Source organism: Pelophylax lessonae (genome assembly GCF_965119305.1).
Source record: "Pelophylax lessonae genome assembly, chromosome: 12".
NCBI classification, from domain to species: domain Eukaryota; kingdom Metazoa; phylum Chordata; class Amphibia; order Anura; family Ranidae; genus Pelophylax; species Pelophylax lessonae.
Window position 1 is genome coordinate 90,865,497 of NC_138779.1, and position 20,899 is coordinate 90,886,395.

A 20,899-nucleotide genomic window follows, 5' to 3' on the forward strand; every position below is an offset into this window, starting at 1 on the left:
CCTTACCTCTTGCTCTCAGGACAACTGAATTTTTTTTGATTTCACTCCATCACTCCCTGCCTAACTGACAATAGTCACCAGGACAAATAGAGGGGATCATTACTCCAGGACATATTTTGTTTATAGTTAGTTTCATTTATATCTTCATTGCACTTATCACCTTGCTCTGTATGTGGGGAAGTCTGGTAATTCCATGGGATCTGTATCTGTTGGGCTGTTTTGCTGCCTATTGCCCGGGAGCTACAATGCACTTTGGGTGCCCTCCCTCTTCCCTCCCACCACCGGTTGATGCAGGGAATTGGGCGGTCATGTCCCTCTGCGCTTTGGCGCAACACCTCTGTGTCATGCCTTGTGATGCCCTTCTGGGCGTCCTGGTGCCGGCGTGTACATTGTGTCATCTTGGCTGACACATGGGGAGTTGTGTTTCCATTGGCTGTTGGGTGCTGCCACCGCCATTGCAAGTCAGGGAACCCAGCAGTGAAGCCTTGCGGCTTCAATTGTGGGTCCCTACTGTGTATGCGCGGAGCGTGCTGCCCATTTGGATTTGCTCGGCGGCGGGGGAAGGAGGAGGGGGCCAAACTTCCGAGGGACGGTGCCGCAGCACTGTCTCCCGGAAGTGGGGAAGGGTACCTGTCAAAAACAGGTACCCCCTCCCCCCTGAAAGGTGCCAAATGTGGCACTGGAGGGGGAGGAAGCAAATGAACGGAAGTTCCACTTTTGGGTGGAACTCCGCTTTAACTCACAGAGGTTGATTTACTAAAACTAGAGAGTGCAAAATCTGGTGCAACTCTGCATACCATTTAGCTTTCCAGGCTTTCTGTCGAAGCTCAATTAAACAAAGTGAAGTTAGAAGCTGATTGGCTACCATGCACAGCTGCACCATAGTTTTCACTCTCCGGTTTTAGTAAATCAACCCGATAATGTGCCTTCACTTTTTACAAAGGAGCAAAATTCCTAGAATTCAGCTTTAAAGCAAAGACATATCAGTTTTCCAGATCCTCAAATGTGGTTACTACTGTATGTTCAGCATTTAAAGAGGTCCTGTCACCTTCCCAATGCTTGCTTTGATTTGTAAAGATAACAGAGGATGTAGGAAAATAGATGGGAGGGATATTTGCTCATTTTCCCAGCTGCAATCCTGGCATGCATGCCAACTCTCCTGTCCCTTGTGCCAGTTGAACATCCACAGCATCTCCAATTTTAGCATGGAAATAAAACATTCTCCTTATTTGTCTTGTGAAATCTTATCCTTTCACAAGGATAATATAAACTGTCAGAACGCGGTGATTATTTTCTATTCATCCAAAGGTCTAACTGTAGAAACCATTTACTACTCTGATGCATTAAAGACACGGATCTGAAAGCGATCTAAATGGCAAGTCTTTCAGAGGTAAAACCTTTCTCAAAATGATAACATCACAAAAGAATCTGTCAAGTCTGAAGATTGCAGCTGCGCTCACCAACGCTGCCATGAATAGGGGCCAGTGCTGCTTGATCTTGGATAATCTATTAAAGTAGATGGTGCAAACCGACCAGTTGCTGTAATCAGACTTTGTATTTAGATGTAGTGCACAACTTCCAAGAAGTACAGTCACCAGATCTACAAGTAAGGCTTCCAGGATTTTCCATCTATACATTCAGAAAAAAAAAAAAGACCTTATTTTATTTTAATGAAAGACAATTGTACTTTCCTTCCTGCACAGCTGTACATTTGGCCAGCCAGCAGATCCGGCTTGCCAACATAACACTGAACCTTAACTGAGTCATTGGAGCACTGGCACTTTTCCCAAAGATACAAACGATTGCTATTTCTAAGGTATTGGATATAGCGAATAACTGTTTTTTCTATAAAAGAGGTATTTCTCATAGCAATCATATTCATAGTATTCCTAAAGCTGAAGGATTCATGTAAATATGCATGTATTATACCTGTGCTATCCCCATGGAAGCTCGAAATCCCTTTAGTAGGCATTGCTTTTACAGTGATTGTCGCTGGCTCCTGTACAAAGGAGTTACCTGCAGCTTTGTGTACACAGAGGGTTGCACGCTTGGCACAGGTACCATTCAGAAAATGCTTTGCATGTTCTCAGTTGTTGCAAAGTGCTCTCCAAATGGCACCCGTGTCAAGCGAGTGCCCTCCTGTGTTCATTGTGCAGTAGGGCAACTACTTGACACAGCACCTGGAAGCCAATGGCAATCACTGTAGTGCTGGTGTCTGTGTACAGTGATTTCCAGCTTCTGTTGGAATCGGCCAGGGACGGCAAATGTATACGTACATTGTTCCAAGCTGGACCAATGTAACTATGCAAAAAATATCCATTCGCCTTTAATCCCCCCCCCCCCCAAAAAAAAAAAAAAACACTTTAGCTTTTCTAACTTATGATTTATGTAATATATTATGTAACTGCCTCACAGAATTATCTATTGAAGTAGATCTAAACCCTAACTGAATACACTTTTTTAAACAGTGTTGTGCTAAAAATCTAATTTTCATTTATTAAAAAAACGTATTTTCACCTTTTTTCCTACTTTGTTGCTTTTTAATGGTGCTGGCCTCCTACAGCCTCTTTGCAGTCACTTTCTGTCTACATGCACTCCAATGATGGCCGCATGGAATTTCTCAGAATGGGTTTCCTGATGGGAACAAAAGTGGACTATGCCTTCATAATGTGTTGACAAGGTGACAACACTGGAGCACAATTCGGAGAATGTTGTCATCTGATAACAGGAAGTGCACAAACAAGGACCTTCGTGGCTGGATTGTCAGGAATTTTATTAATGCAAGCTGCACATTAAAAAAAATGTTTTTAAAAATGACTTCTGAAATAACATTTACATGTAATAGCTTATATAGGATTTTAGTGATTGAGTTTAGGTATAGTTTAACAACATCCTTGATTTTAACTGATAGTTTATACATTTTCTAACTGTCATACAATGTTATATTAGATCTATTCAAGGGGTATTGAAATAAATTCATGAAGGTCCAACCAGTAAAATTTTCTTCCAGCAAAGGTCTAAACCCCATTTTTTTCAGCCCTCTCCTCCTATATCACATTCCCTTACATTAGCGTCCTTAGTCCCCCCCCCCCCCCAAACATCACAGTCCCCCACTTCACATCAGTTTCCCATTCTAAATTGTGTTCCCAGGCCCCCTGCACATAACCCCCCACCCACCCCTTTACAGTAGTGTACTAAACCCCTTTTACACACCCCCCTTTATTCACGGCAGTCCACAACCCCCCTTTAAATCATCTAAATCATTACCCCAGCCCCACACTGCTGTCCTCTGTCCCCTTTACATCCCTCCGCACAGTACTGTTCTCTGCCCCCTCACATCATCCCCAGCAGAACTATGCCCCCTCCACACTCCCCCCAAAGCATTGCCCCCCTTTACATCTCCCCCAACAGCACTGCCCCCCTCACATCACAAATCCCTTCCAACAGTTGTGTGCTCTGCCCTTTTTATATCAAACACTCCCCCAACAGCACTGCCCCCTCATATCAAACACCCACCCCACAGTACTGCCCCCTTCACATCACAACCCCCCAACAGTGATGCGCTCTGCCCTCTTCATATCAAACCCCCACCCCACAGTACTGCCCCCTCATATCAAAAAGCCACCCCACAACACTGCCCCCTTCACAACACAACCCCCTCCCCAACCGTAGTGTGCTCTACCCTCTTCATATCAAACATCCACACCACAGGAATTCCCCCGTTCACATCATCCCCCCCACAGCACTGCCCCCACTCCCATCACAACCCCCCCCCCCCACAGTAGTATTCTCTGCCCTCCTAACATTAACATCAGCCCCTCTACAGCACTGTCCCCCTTCACATCTTCCCTCCACAACATTGTCCCCCTTTACATGACACCCCCCTGTGCACTGCTATCACGTACCTGGTGAAGACTGGAACATTGTGGAGGCCCCTCTTGCACCTCTCACCCAACACTCCTGAAGGTTGAGACAGACAGAGTAAGGGCAAGGAGTGGCACGAGTGCCATAGTAGCTGACTGGTGATGCTCACTCTGTAGGATGATAGAGCTGGTAGTCACAGTCCTCGGAACAGGATGCAGGAGCAGCTTGGTACCAGAGTGATAGGCAGAAGCAGAACCAGGAGACAAGCAGCAGTCAGCAGCAACCAGGCAGTGAGTAACCGAATCAGCAAGCAAAGCAAGTTCAGGAGGTAGGCCAGGGTCGGTAACAGCCGGGAAAAGCAGTACAGAGTCAACAGGCAGGTCAGGTCTAGTAAACAGGCCTAGGTCGGAGTAGTTAGAAAACAGAGCTAGAGTGGGGGCAGAAGCGAAGTCCAAAGGCAAGCCGGTCATACACAGGTAATTAGGTACAGCAGATCAGGTCTTGGGAACACAGGAACAAGCTGAAGACTATTCAGTAATTGCTCATAGTGATAGACCAGTTTAAATAGGCCACTGAGTGCTAATTGCTCATGATGAACTGGCACAGTATATGTAACATTGGCCCTTCGCTCATTAAAATGAGCATATGTGCAATGTGCATGAGCGTGAGCCCAAATCTGCACTGGCTTTCTGATGCTAAAAATCTGGTTTACCTTACAACTGCCCTTCTTCACATTTTACCCCCCCCCCCAACAGCACTGCCCCCCCCCCCAGCTTTATATCACACACACACAGAGTGTCCTCCTATGTCCTACCTTAGACAGAGCAGTCATAACATTTCTGGTTTGGGTGTGGGAGGTACAGCACAGCATTGAACAGAGCGCTGGAGCGGGAGCTGCTAGGGTTAACTTTTTTGTATTAACCAGCAGGTGATTGGCTGCTAGGACCGCCCTGCATCCAATCATTCTTTTGGTGGTATTTGATCACCACTGCATTTTTTATTTTTGTGCTATAAACACAAAATACCAACAATTTTGAAAAAAAAAAAAAAAAATATTTTTTACTTTCTGTTATAAAACATATTCAATAATTTATTTATTTTTTTAATTACGTTTCATAATAAATTCAGGCCCATATGTATTCTACTACAAATTTTTGGTAAAAAAAAATTCTAATAAGCGTATATTGATTGGTTTGCACAAAAGTTATAGCGTCTAAAAACTATGGGATATACACTTGAATTTTGTTTTATACTAGTAATCAGCAACTTATAGTGGGACTGCAATTTTGTGGCGGACAGTCGGACACAAACTAACACTTTTAACACTTTGTGGGAGCCAGTGACACTAATACAGTAATCGGTGCTAAAAATATCCACTGTCACTGTACTAATGACACTGACTAAGAAGGGGATTATACATCTAGGGCAATCAAAGGGTTAAATGTGTGCCTAGCCAGTGTTTTTGTGTACTGTGTGAGGTGTCTTTACTAAGGGAAGTGATGGGTTTTATATCTTACTTTGCAGGGAATGATAATTATAACCCCCCCCCCCCCCCAGTCAGAATGGAGCTCTGCCTTTTTTACATAGGAAGAGCTCTGTCCTGTGTGTCTTCCTGACGATTTGTGGGTGCCGAAATGGACATCCATTTTACTACACCCACTGATCAGCTTCTGCTGTGACAATTCACAGCAGAAGTCACGCATTGGCAGCACACACGCATGGCCCCTACCCAGAGGTGCAGAATCACGTATATATGCGTGATTCTGCACAGTACAGTAAATCTGCTATGGGGCAGTCTGCAAGTCGTTATTCTTTATGCATTCTACTCTTTCTGTAAAAAAATAGTACATTTATTTATGGATTCCATCTCTATAGTAGGGCTCAATAAGATACATGGAGGCTACCACGGCTAACTTTTATCTTTCTGAAAATGCTTATTGCCTGGCTGTCATGACTGATAATCCTCTGCCTGAAATACATTGCCTCACTAACTCAGAGCAAGTATAGAGATAAGGATTTCGGAGTTTCTTTGACTGTCCTGCTCTACAAACTTGTTACAGGTTCATGACCCAGAAAGTATTGAAGTCCGTGAGTCAGTATAACAGTAGGATTGTTGGTCATGTAATATCATGTAATCAAGGGCAAGGAACACATTGAGAAATGTCACTGTTCTGTGCTTGTTCCCTCTGCATAATTGAAGTGAGGGCTGAATCTGAGGGAGCTAGCCAATATCTACCACAGGCAATCCAGGCACAGGGACTTGGTCACAGCTTTGTCCACACTTTCTATGTGTAGCACTGCCACCTAGGGAGCTGCTGAAGATTACACTTTAAGGATTCCCCTGGGTTACCTGTAGCAACTGCTTGCAGAAACGTATCACTTTAAGTTCTTGGCTCAGTCAAAGATCAGTCCAGGGGTGCTTGTTTTTGTGGTTTTATTGTAATTGGGTTGGAAGAAGGGATGAGTGGGATACTCCAACTGTTAACTATTCACAATGCTGAGTACTCTTTACTAGAGAATGCAACAAGGCCGCTGCTTCATCCTGCCACTTGAATGAAGATGAGATAAGTGTTTCCAAGGTATTTCTCTTCAGAAATACTCCCCTAGTACCCCCTTTCTCTCTGGGCTAGCTGACACCAGTCCACTGACTGCACTACCCGGAGTGGTCCCCTTCCTGGCAGACCCCTGGACCAGATCCTCTGTACTCATGATACTGTTTTTCCAGAGGCTCGCTGTGCCCCAACTCCTCAGTCAGCTTTCCCAGACCTCTGGGTTCAGCCTCACACCACCGGTACACTGCCTGTGACCACCATAAACCGCTGCAGACGAGGAGGCAGCCACCACCCTCCTTCTGGGACTCTGCTTCCCGCCAAAAGACCTCTGCCTCATGTGCCCCTGGCTTTTTATACCCTGTCCCATAATGCACCACTCTCTGTGCCAACCCACTGGGACAGTACCAAAAGCCTGTGTACCATTGGTTAGGTTTCCTCTAGCATCCAAGGTGCCTCCCCATTGGACCTGCTGGGGACACTCCCTGAGACCAGATGAATACACACTGGGCACACTGAGCAGACCTAACTACCAATCCTGCTCCCTGATAAGCAGAGTGGGCATAGATTTTGCCTTTTGCTCTTCTGATAAGCAGACAGAGCCAAAATTACTCTTTCTACCTAGCAGCTGCCTAGGAGGGTGCTACATATGGCATTGTCAAATGACTGTGTCCCATTGGGTATATGTCTCTTCACTTCTTGTTCTGGTGATGCAACACAGTCCTCGATTGGATCTATACAAAGTAAGTGGAATTCCTCTCCTAGAGTTGTCACCAGAAAAGGTGTCCCCATTGGAAGATTTTCCCTTAGCTCTTGCTCTGTTTGTAGCTCTAAGTTTTGAATTTGCCATACCCGTATTTTTCGGACTATAAGGCGCACTGAAAATCCTAAAATTTGATCAAAAACTGGCAGTGCGCCTTATAATCCGGTGCGCCTTATATATGAAAATAGTTTGAAAATTTACCGGTAACTGGATGGTTTGACCAAAGGGGTGCAACCACTGGACATAAGTGTCAATCGTTCCTTCAAGGCGAAAACTGCGAATCACGTGGGAAAACTGGATGATGGAAGGAGAGCACTCCTTCATGAAGACCGGGAGGCAACTCTGGGTCAGTTATGTAACTGTGTGCCAGTGGATAGTGGATGCCTGGCATAAAGTATCCGCCAGAACTGTCATCCGAGGGTTCGTGATGAGTACCTGCCAGTAAACCTCGCGCGGATCAACGTTCCCAAAAAAAAAAGTGTGCCTTATAATCCGGTGCGCCTTATATATGAAAATAGTTTGAAAATTTACTGTTAACTGATACTGCGCCTTATAATCCGGTGCGCCTTATAGTCACAAAAAATACGGTAATTTTCTGTCTCAGTGCTAATGATCACAGAGCAATAAAAATGTGACAGAGGTTCTATTCCTTCCCTACTTTATCCAAAACTCTAGCATACCATCGCACCCTGGTTGAAAAACCCTGCTTTAAGCAATGACAGCCTATATTTTCCTTTAAATATTTGGTAATTTATGGAAAACAGGTATAGGTGCAGAAGCCTTATTCGACACATCCATTAATCAATATACAATTAAAATGTACACATTTCTCTGGAAGGCTCAGTCCTGATGCTGAATGTGACCTTTACCTAATGTGCTGGGAGCGATGGGTGATATAAGACCGTTCTCTGTGAAGTAGGACGGATGCCAGCTCATTAGCTCCGCATTAGGGAAACAAGTTACTCTTCAACCCAGGAAAAACAGTGCTGGGGGCTTATGCACAACGTGTGCTAACCCAATTGCTTGAATAATCCTGGCAGACGGCACCGGGGAGATTGCTCATATATTTCACTATGCCAACAAAAAGGAAAGGCACAGCCCCTCTGGCAGGTAAACTAAGATCAATGTGTGATGAGGCGTATCGCAGCATTCCAAACCCGCAGCGAAAATAGGCTGCAGTCAGTGACATTGTTCAGAATATGTATCAACCTGCAAATTCATTATTTTCAAAATGTTAATGTAAAAATGATTTTGTTTTTATGAGAAATGATTTACCAGAGGCATTTTGGTTTGTACACCTAGTCTTTCTATGAATTTGACTTATTTTAAGTGGAACTACAACCCAAACAAAGTTTCAGTATAGTGCTACCCCTGATTTGTGTCCCAAGTTCTCTTCCTGCTAGTGCAACAACAGCCAGGCAAACAGCAACTTTCACTCCTCTGGTTCAGAAATAGTCTAGGGGGATGCCTTTTTTAACAGTTTATTGCAGATTAACTTGGGCAGCACTGGTACGCCATTACCAAAGTCCCAGGCCAGGCAAGCCTTGATTGGGATCTTGATGAAACAGGCAGAATCTGGCTGACCTGGCTGATTCTGGCCAGCTCAGTAGATTTTTGTAAAAAGGTTTCTGTCCTAAATGCACATAATATTACTGGATACTAATACTTAAAGATAAATGTGATCCAGAAAATATCTGATTGCCTCTTGGGGGATCAGGAAGGACACTTTTCTCCTGCTGGAGCAAATTGGATCATTCTTTTTGAGGCTTGTTTGCCTTTCTCTTGGTCAACTGTGGGTATAGGATAGTGTATATGGAGTTTTTTTTATTTGTGTGTGTGTGTTTGTGTGTTTTTCTATGGTGTTTGAACTGGATGGACCAGTCTCTTTATTCAACCAGATTAACTATGTAACTATGTGACTAAGAACCCTTAGCACAAAGATCAAGAAGGATTGGCAGCCCTTCTGTCTGGAAATCTCATCTCCTTGGGAAGAACCCTGCTCTCTGAGGTTCCAAACTATTTATGCACTCCCCAACCTCCATCAGGGCACACCTTCCTAGATATTGGCTGGAGCTGCATAAATGTTCAGGCTGCTTATTTGGCCTTTCACACCCACTAATATTCTGGAAATCTCAAGAAAACAGAGGTAAGAAATCAGTGTGAAGCCTGCAAAGCCCAGAGCAGCCTAAAGCAATTGCATACCACTCAGCCGATTGAAGGAGAGCCAACAAAATAAAATTTGCCTAACCAGACTTAGCAGCCTAATTAGGAGGGTGCTACATCAGAAAAAAATAGGTAGGGATAAAACCTCTGTTAGATTTTTATTACTGTTTGTGTCATCATTGTACCTTTCCTCACAGTTCGTATCCAGGTAATAATGTTGTCTCCAGAAAAAGAAAGAGAAATCATTCAAGCCAGGACAAAAAACAAAAAACAAAACAAGCTCTCTTTTAGGCCCCGTTCACATTGCCGCAATCCGACTTCCCGGGGCGACCTCCGAGGTCGCGGTGCGAGCAGTGCGCCGCGACCTCGGAGCGGCCGGCACGGACTTCATAACATTGAAGTCTATGACGGTCGCTCCGGGTCGCCCCAAAGAAGCTCCGGACCCTTTTTCTAAGTCGGAGCGACTTGTGTCGCTCCTATTAGAACGGGTCCGCAGCTTCCCTATGGAAGGCAACCTACGGCGACCTGTGAGGCGACCAGGTCGCCTCACAGGTCGCCCCAGTGTGAACGGGGACTTATTAGGGTGGGAAAGGTCAAGCCTCTGTAAGGACTTTTTTTTGTCTTTGTACATATTGGAGGTTTCCTCTAACTTCTTGTCTTTGTGACACTGTCAGTGTAGAGGGAAATTACCAATGGTTCCATAGACTGTATAGCACCACCCCCGCAGGAGCTGCTGATTAGATTATTGGGTCTACATCCTGCCTAACAACTCACAGAATTGGCTCGAACCCTCCCAAGGCACAACTGACCCAGAATAGGAGTGGAATACCAAATGGCTACAGGAGAACACAATTTAGAATACAACACTTCAACAAACAATAATGACTTGTTACCTTTCTCCAGCTGCAGTCCTTCTGGGTGACACAATGGGACAACACACAGGATTGCGTTAGATTAAAGATGAATTTACTATGTATCAGAATGAAACAAGGGTGATACAATGAAAGATGGCTCTTTAAGGGATTACGTGTACCAATTTAGAAGAATAAAAATACTCCCACATTCATATATAATAAATGCTAGACACAGTACCAGAGAGGTAGGCCTATCTGAGTTCCCACACACAGTTCTTTTCTTTCTTCTCAAGATCTTCGCTAGCAACGGTGGTGCACGGTTTTTGTACTCCACATTGGGGATGGATGATCAAGAGAGAGAATGTCAGCGAACAGTTAATAGTCACCGCGGGGTGTCTGTGCAGTTTGGCGGTAAAACTTCTGTGGGAGATGTAGGCCTCAGACGGCTCTTAGGTGGATATAGATGTTTATCTATGAATCTTCTGGGGAGATATACTGGGCCACCCGGTATATTGCCTTCTACTACTCTAAGGCTAACCCTGACTAAAGTTACTTCTTTGGTAGATAGAGCCAGTTTTTGGGCAGGTGCCCTCTCACCAGCCGGGCGGCACCACAGGAACTCTTTTCCTCCGGTCTCTGTCACCAACCGCGCTTGTTGTTGATTGTGAGTGACGCTGATCTCTGCAGAGCATCGATGAGTTATGTAGAAAGGCTCCCTGGCTCAAGATGAGACACCTTCACTTAGTCACTTCGGGCTCAGGCTTCAGGCCTAGTCTGCAGCATCAATTCACAAGGCTGGCTGCTGCCTCCACGTTGTAAGAAGAGATCAGGCACAAGAGAGCGAGCCTGGCTCCTCCCTTCCTTTTTAAATCTTTTCCCAGAATGCCGTGCGGTAGGGCAATGCACCATGGTACTCCAAGAGAATTGTGGATAATGTAGTCTAATAAATTCCCTGACAGGAAATCACAGAACAGCTGCAATGTGGCATTTTGGCCACTAGATGGAGCCGAGTTCATACAAAAGGTCATACAGTCTTCTTATGCACAATGTAAAAGGGGGAAACCCTGCTACAACTGCAATGGTCTTCCAAATTCAGTTCAAACCAAAGGAAAAGGTTTGGATGAAGTTATAGTTTAGGCCTCTTGCACATGGGGCCGTGTAGGTGTAGTGCGACCCTCCTGGTGTTTTACTGTGCCTGGGAGACGGAACAGATGGAGTGTCCAGCCTTTTTTGCCTCCAGCTTGTCAAAGTCTATGGCAAACTAGCCAGATGGTGCTGAACACTGTACTGAGTAATACCCACGATTATGGCCCTTCATGTTCAGGGACGAATACTTGGAATGCAGAAGACCTGAATTTGGTGCACTAAAATGCCAGGAGAGATGCACTGCACCTAGATGGCCAGTGTGCAAAGCACCTTTAAAGATCAAATGAACCCTCATTCTTAATCAGCTAAATGCATTCCAGATATATAAAAATAAAAGGTGTTCAAAGTCTTACTGTTCCTTTTTCTTTCTAAAGCAGCCACAGTTTGAGTAGAAAAACCTGTCCCCTGCCAGCAGGCTGTAGAGTGGGATCCTTGTTGTCCGTGGGGAAGCAGTGATCTTATTGCAGTGGCCCAACACATACCCTAATGAGTCAGAGCTAAAGCCGTGCTATCAGCAAAGCTCATACTCCCTGCTAATTGCAGAGCTTTGGCTCTGATTCATCAGGAGGTGTGTCAGACTTCTGCAAGGAGATCATTCTTTTCATACGAAAAGCAAGGATCCCAATCTACAGCATGCTGGCAGGGGACAGTTTTTTTCTACACAGACTTTAGCTGACTTTAATGAATTCAAACTATAGGACTTTGCACAATATTTATTTATACTACACCAGTTAGTTTAGTTAATTTAAACCTAAAGTTCAACCGGGGTTAAGGTAAACCTGTCATAATTTTACTTTAAATAGTACAGTCGAATAAAAACTAAATAATATATCTTGCAGTGGGATATGCAAAAGTAAATGCCTACATGGAAAATAGTCTTTTTGCCCAGAGATTCTGCTTTTGTCCAATTACAAGCCCCCCCCCCCCCCTACAACACACGCACATTAAAACATTTCCCTCTGCTGGTTATATGGGCTTGGGAACATCTTGTGGTTGACTTGAAATTGAGGACAGGATTCTCAATCTGATTCAAAGCAGTGGCCTTTCTTTATCTCTCATCATGTAGCAATGTCATTCCTCTCTCCTCTTCTGGTTTTCCCAGGTATTCTTCTCAGCTCACCCACACTCATTGCTCCAATATAACTTTTGCACTCCCATCATTCTATCCAACACCTTTGCCAGCATGACCCTGTGTCTCCAGTCTATGGGGTTCTAACAGTATAACATTTTATACCTTATGTCTGTTTTAACTACATTCTCTGCATTAAGGTAAGAAATGTTCCATGATCTGCTCCCCCCCCCCCCCCTTCCCCCTCCCCGTAGGTACCGCTCTTACTTGTGGGCAAAAAGACACTTCCAAGGCAGAGAGGGTCAGAAGAAAGAGATAAAAAAGTAAGAGAGAAAAAAATGGAGGAGCGCCATCTCTGTCCCAGAGGCTCACTATAAATATATTAACACAGCATATTGGATTCCAGTTCCAGGAACAACATAGGGGGTTGTTTTGATGGGAAGTAATCTAGCCAGGGCTGCCAGGTACTTAGGAATTTATCATGTGTGTCAGTTAGTATTGCCATCAGTTTCTCAATACCAAATTGACCATGTTATAGACCCTTATCCACAGTTGTTTGACCTTAGGTCATGTCCACCAGATATGCTTCATGTCAACTAGGTCTGAAAATCCCCTAAAGCATGCTGAAGGGTAGGGATGGAGGCATTTAGCAATTCTACCCAGAGTGAAGTACCACTGGGACAAGACTGGGTGCTGCTGCTTTCAATCAAATTTTGTGAGGAGGGAGTCGGGGGAGGGGCTGAGCTGGGCTGTGTGTCTATGGATGCACACAGCACAGCTCAATAGTGCACCCACACGAGTGGCCCCATCAGCACACAGCTTGCTATGAGGGCACTCAGAGAAGAAGAGTGTTGGAAATGTTTGGAATAAACTTCACTCCGGCTTCAAACATTTTGGTGTGGCACTTCAACTCCAGATCCAGATATAGTGATATAAATCTGACAGGGGCCCTAACCTTGTTAGGGGTCCTAACCCCACTTTCTTTAAAACCAAATAATGGCTTTAGATATGCTTTAAGTATTCCCTATTTTTTTCAGCTTCCTGATTAGGGTATACTGACTCAATTTACTGTTGTTGGAAAAAATGAATCGAATGTATGCCTGCTGTGGAAAGGAATACGCAGTATACTTGTTGACAGGTGGAGGGCTGCCTTACACATGGGCCATAGTAAGCAGCCAAGCCGATCCACAACATGACAGTAACTTTCCTGGCCATACAGTACTCTGCCCGACGACTCTGTGGGTTGGAGACCAATCCCGATCCACCCTCCTGACTGTGTGCTTCATTCCCTTCACACATCCTCTTCACTCTCAGGAGGTTCCAGACTGGGCCCCTTCTCCAGGCCTGACATCCAGGGACATCAGCAGAACTCTGTCACACTCTCCCGAGCAGCATGCTTACCAAATAACGGCACCACAAGGATGGATGTGCTATATGTCCTATACTGAAGCTGGGATCAATCACGACTTTCATAGAACAGCTCCGTTCAGTGCAAATGGGCTCTTGTCCCAAGCCCTGCTAGTGGCTTCTCATGTCACTGCAATTAGATGGGCCTAAACTCTTCCTGACCCAGGATGGGGGGAACGGAAGGACACGGAAGCTCCATGGCTCTTTCTTCTCTCCTGGAACTAGGATGGGGAAACCCAGGGCACCCTGCCCTCCCCCAGGAGGGGGGAGAGCAGGAGAATGCAGATGATGTTGTCTGTTGTTCTTCCTCTACAGTCTGATCCACTTCCCTCCTAGGTCCTGCCTAGTCTCCCAGCCTTCTCCCAGGGGAAGGAGACACCTTAAAGGGGACCCCACTCTACCACCTACCACCTGCCTACATACTGGAGTTATACATACAATTCTAGAAGTTATTTAATAAGAAGTAGTTAATTTTGCCATTGGACACTATTCCATGCATGCAACCAAGGCATTTGGCTAGACTTGGCTTCATTTCATCTTTAATAAAGTTTAATAGTCAGTTTCATATGCTTCCAGGAAAAGTACCTCCATGTCACAGTAAATCACATATGTTCAATAATCACACAAGTAAAGAGACAAAACAGATGTGAATGAACAGGTGCAGACAAAGTGCAATATTTTATGAAGGGAAACCTGGACATTTTGGAATAAAACAACTTGATATACTATAGTTAGGCTTCAGGCCTAACCTGATCATCTATATGTTCTTTAAAGGGGATATGAAGTCATCCTTAGCAGAGTTAGCCTGCATTCACACTGGAGCACAGCGTATTCCTAGTGACTTGGAAGCATTTTTTTCAGGCATTTTGTAATACAGGCTTTTTTTGTATGTGCATCAAGCTTCAAGAATTAGTTTACTGGGCCGGGACAATTACGATAAAAAAAAAGCCCATGTGATTTTGTGTTGGGTATAGAGCATAGGGTCACTGAGCCTATAAGTGTGTACATGCACAATTAGAGAGAATGGCATTTTGAGTTGTCAGGCATGAGAAAACGAGCTCAAAAAATGCTAAAGTGTGAATGGGGGCTTATGGCAGCCATGCACACTTTGACAAATGGAATAATCGCTCTATAGTTGACAACCTATATGATCGATTTGCCACACACAGAGAAGTGGATTTTGATTGATAGTTAAGATACAGCCGTAACTTACAACCATAAATTGACATCTCTCATAGTTGCCACAATTTCCCAAAAGTTTTTAGGGGCACTTTTTTGCAGAAAGCCAGTGTAGGCAGGGGAAATATGTTAATTAGGTGGGGGCATCTATTTTTGTGGGCCTGTTTAACGTTTTGCAAAGTGAAAATGGGCGTGGTTTAAATCACGCTAAATATTGGGCATGGCTTAAAGGGGTGTCGTTAGATAGAGTCTATTTACATCTGCCTGTCCATAGGGATGCATGAACCTTCCCATCAGATTTGCCTGAAAACCTGACAGGCAGACCTGATTGGACCCGCTGTGTGAAAGGGGCCTTAGTGATAGTGTTATCAATGAGTGACTGTGAGAAATTGGGCTTAAAACTGAACTGCCCAATTTATCACAGTCAGGATAGTGCTACATGAAAACAGGAGATACCATCTTTGTCAGCTAAGAGAATTTTTTTACTTCTATCTAAAAGATAGAAAAGAGTGCTGTTAGCTGACATGTAGCACTTGTCTGTCTGTGAGAAATTGGCCATTAGGGATGGGCCGAATAACCCCCTTTTCGGTTCACACCAGAACTTTCAAACATTGCAAAAGTTCAGGACTGAATAACGAACCCAATAGAAGTCTATCAGACTCAGACTGTAAAAATCAAAAGTGCCACAATGTAGTGCACTGGGAACAAGATTAGAGATTTTTTGGATAAATTCTGGTGTCTTTTCCGCAGACTTTGGATAAAAGTAACAGGTGTGGAAAATCTGTGGGTGTTGGAGGCACCTTCAAACCATAACCCTACAGAGGTACTCTTGATGAAAGCAAGAATTGGCCTTGCTATCAAAAAATTGAAATGACATGCACCTGTCAAACAAGTGTGGAAAAATTGGTCTTTGGGTGTCTGTGGGGCCTTCACATAATAACCCTATAGAGGTACACTTGATGAAAGCAAGAATTGACCTTGCTGTCAATAATTGAAATGATATGCACCTTTCAAACAGGTGTGAAAAAATTGGTCTTTGGGTGTCTGTGGCGTCTTCACACCGTAACCCTATTGAGGTACTCTTGATGAAAGCAAGAATTGGCCTTGCTGTCAAAAATTGAAATGATATGCACCTGTCAAACAGGTGCAGGAAAAATTGGTCTTTGGTTGTCTGTGGCACCTTCACACCATAACCCTATAGAGATACTCTTGATGAAAGCAAGAATTTATCTTGCTTTCAAAAATTGAAATGATATGCACCTGTTAAACAGGTGCAGAAAAATTGGTCTTTGGGTGTCAAATGTGCTCATGAAACCTACAACCAAAAAATTCTTCTAGATGAAATCAAACTCCAACAACACTAGGGTGCAGAGATTCCACATCCCAAAACACTTAATCAGTGACATCAGCATCAGGGGCTTCAAAGCTGCTGGTAATCCAAGACTGATTCATTTTGGTAAGTGCCAGAAGGTCCACGAAGTCTGTTATCAGTAACAAAACCTCTAGCAGCACTGAATGCCCATTCGGAAAGCACGCTGGATGAAGGGCAGCCCAGAAGCTCAATTGCATACTGGGCAAGTTCTGGCCTGTGGTCTATTCTCATGACCCAGTAACCCAGTGGATCGTCAACTGGAAAGCGATCCATCTCTATTTTCGCCCCTAAATAATCTACCACCATATGATGCAGACGCTACAGATGGGATGTGGAAGCTGAGAGTCCTGGGCGGCGAGGGTTAAAAAAAATAGTGAAATGCAACACTTAGGTGGCCCCTTTTCTCCACTGCTTCTCTCTTTAACAACATAAGCCTCAAAACTATGTTTTCCACGACACTGTAACCTACTGTCCTCTTTAAAGTGTCCTCAAGAGATTTCATCTTCTGCAACCTTTGTGGAGACATGATGATTTCTTAGACTTTCCCCTTGTAACAGTGGTCAAGGAGGGTTGCCAACTAATAGTGATCCTTCTCCTTGATGCCACTTTTTCTTGGGTCCTTGCGCAGGGTTTGAAGCATGAGGACGCATGAGAATCAGGCCTCTCGGGGTCACTGAGGATTACAGTACCAGAAACTGCCTCCTCCCAGCCACCTAAGACTCCCAGGGGTTCTGGGGATTAATAACCATCTGTTGAGGGTTGATGTAGGTCTTCCACTGCTTCAATGCCTCCAAAACTGCCAGAATCCTGCTCCCTCTCCTCTTGTGCGTCCTGTGGCCTTGGAAGAATGGTGCCTGCATAAAGTGGGCCTTGAGAGGAAAGGAAGTCCTCCTTTTCCTCCCGTTGCTCTGCCTCAAGTGCCCTGCCCATAATGCCCCGTAGGATCTGCTCCAGCAGGAACACAACAGGGATTGTGTCACTGATGCATGCATTGTCACGGCTCACCATCCTTGTGGCCTCCTCAAATGGTGACAGCACAGTGCATGCATACTTTATCAGCAGCCCTTGGTGTGGGAAAAAAAGAGCCGGCATGAGGCTGTCGTTGTGCCATACTCACACAGGTACTCATTGTTGGTCCTCTGCTGCATGTGCAGCCGCTGCAGCATTGCTAAAGTCAAGTTCCACCTGATGGGCATGTCACAAATCAGGCGGTTTACGGGCAGCTGAAATTCCTGCTGAATTTGCCAACTGAGCACTGGCTGTGTATGAAAATGACTACAGACTCTTCTGGTCTGCTTTAGCAGAGCTTCCAACCCTGGGTACCTATTTAGGACATGCTGCACCACCAAATTGAGGACATGTGCCAGACATTGCACATGTATCCACTTTCCCTGTCTAAGGGCAGACAGGAGGTTTGTGCCATTATTGCACACCACCATTCCTGGCTCCTGCTGGCGTAGCGTGACCTACCTCTGGGCCTGCCCCTGCAGAACTGCAGGAATCTCTGCTCCGGTGTGGTTCCTGTCCTCTAGACTTACCAACTGAAGCACTGCATGGCACCTTTAAGCCTGACTCATTGATTAGCCCCTTGAACGCTTAGGGGGTACTTGTGGTTCATAGGACAATTCAGCTGAGGAGGGCATGGAGGAGGAGGGGGTAGAGCTGGACAATCTCACATCGTCACCACTAGCTGTATGGAGACATGGTGGCACAACAAGCTGCAGCACTGAGCCCTGTCCTGCATCCTTTTGAATTGCAAGCAGAGTTACCCAGTGTGCTGTGAACAAAATATAGCATCCCTGACTATGCTTCCTGGACCATGTGTCAGCAGTAACGTGGACTTTGCAGCTCACTGCTTTGCCCAACGATGCCACCTCATTGCCTTCCACATGATGGTACAGAGCTAGAATGGTCTTACATGAAAGGAAATACTGACTGGGAACCTGCCATTGTGGTACAGCACATTCTGCAAATTCATGTAAGGGGGCAAATCCACCAGACGGAAAGGCAGACGTTATAAAGCCAGCTGGTGGTGTGCTACTGGTAGATGTGCTGCAAGGACCTGGGACACCCTGCATGTTACTATCATCCCTGTCAGTGGAGGCTGCTGAGAGGTCATGAGGTATAGAATGAGGTGAGTGTGAGTAAGGAGGAGTAACAGAATTGCATCCTTTTTGTCTGGCTTTCAGGTGTTCTTGTGAGTGGTGGGAGGTTAAATGCCTTGTCAAGCATGTGGCACCCAAATGGCTGGTGTTTTTTCCACGCTTGATGTACTTGAAAGTTTGCAATTTGCAACAGTGCGATCGGCTGCACATGTGCTAAAAAAGGCCCAGACAGCTGAGCTGTGGGAAGGGTGCCGCTTTGGGGATGTGCCTTGTGATGGGAGTCACTTTGGTTGGGGGGCCCGTGGAACACAGCTTACCTTAGAGAGGTTGGGAATCTCTCTCTCAGCCCCCTAGGCCCCTCTTATGTGTAAGTCACCCTGTGTCTATTAGGGGCACAGGTCGACCAAGAAAATGATTGACTTAATGGACACTGAGAATATGGTTTGGATTACTTCAAATGGGACAGTAACATTTATCAACCACATATCTCAAGAAATATATGAAGACTATTCCTGGTCTGTTTGATTTTGAACATGTTCATTGAAAGAGCTAATCACATTGGCCTCTGTTGCATGTTACAAGCCTAGCTGCCTATTGCCAATAAGAGACTGCTTCACACAGTCAGACTCATAGCAGATGCTAATATTATCAGCTTAACCACCTGTCTTCCACACATTGTTAAATATATACTGATTTACTCACCTGTTATCTACTGTGGGTTCTGTGTTTACACTTATGATAATGTGTATTGTACTTAAGGAGCTCAAGGGCGGCAGTCTGCTAGTTAATTGGCTCAGGTTGATTGAATCACTGTCATCTATTAGTTACTGGTGAAAAAAGTAGAATACTGTTTGTGTTGGTTGTTCTTTAGATTTGTTAATTATATTTCTGTACATAATTTCATCGGCATATGATAATGTAATCAGGCACCTCATCTGGTGTGGTAACTTGATCAGGATGGGGATGTTTCCCTGTGCTGTATAGATGGTGTGTGAGCTCCAAAAAACAATAAGGTGTGACCACCCTTCTCCTGCGCTTGGTATCCAAGCCCCTCGACCACACTCCTCACGGGACTGACAAATGGCTTCTCAGATGGCTAAGGTCTTGCTGCCCATAACGGACTGGGGTAGTCCACCGGTACTGAAAGCAAAGAAAACAAAAAAGGGCGCACCGACCTAGCGCATTATCCTCAATGAAAGGCTTTATTTACATGACATTAAAAAATGGCTACTCACAGACGCAGATATAGACGCAGATTGTGTGTGAGACTGTTCAATAAAGTTGTTGGTTCCAGACCTATACAAGCTATTTTCAGCTAGTTTTGTATGGGGGTGCTGTAATATCTGATATCTATGTTCAAGACTGGAGGAAGCAGTGTTCTGACGGAAGCCCGCAAACACAGTGTGGGTCATGGTTTCGTTACATGCTTCATCCTCACTTTCCTACTTTGCTCTATCCGGCACCCAAGTCGCGTCAGTGACCTCATCATCATCATCATCTCCTCTATCCCCATTACCACTGGAGACAACTTGGAAATACACTGCTGATGGGGGTACATGATTACCAATTTGTGTACCAGTGTTCTCCCCTCTCTATAGGTTCATGTTCCTACCTTCCTCAACCTCAAAACCAATATCTCAATCAAGTACTGCCTGTGAATAATCAAGGAGCAAGTGCCTGACACTGTGTTCAAATAACTCAGCTGACTCTATGCTATGGCAGGAATAGCTGTGGACAAGGAAGCAGCCACTCCGGCAGCTGAAGTGAATTGCACACTAGTCTCTGCTTGGGTGACGGAGGATGAGAAGGATGGTTTAGTAAGCCAGTCTAACACCTCCTCTGTATGCTGTGGCTGGATAGCACGCACAACATCACTAAACAGAGGAAATGATGCCCTGCCCGAGGACTGACCACATCCACCCTTACCTGTGGACACATACGCTGCTGGCCCCCTCCCAGTGCCATGGGAATGTCTGCCTCTCCTTGTTGGCCTCCCAGACATGATGGGGGGTGCTTATTAACAAAATGTAATAAAGATGTGGAAATGTGTACGTGGATCCACTTTAATCAATGGAAAGTGGTGTTTTGTACACTTTAACCTGAGTACTCAGTACACAGATACACAGACACACTCCACTGACACACTACAATATACAGTAAAACTGCACTAACACACAGAAATATATTGCGTTAAACATGCACAAACGCGCAGAAATTTACTGCGTTAAACGTGCACTAACGCATAAAAAATGTACTGCATTAAACGTGCAGTTATGCACTAAAATGTACTGCATTAAACGTGCACTAACACACTGAAATATACTGTGTTAAATGGCACGTAACACACTAAAATTTAGTGCATTAAATGTGCACTAACGCACTGAAATTTACTGCATTAAACGGCACGTAACGCACTGAAACATACTGC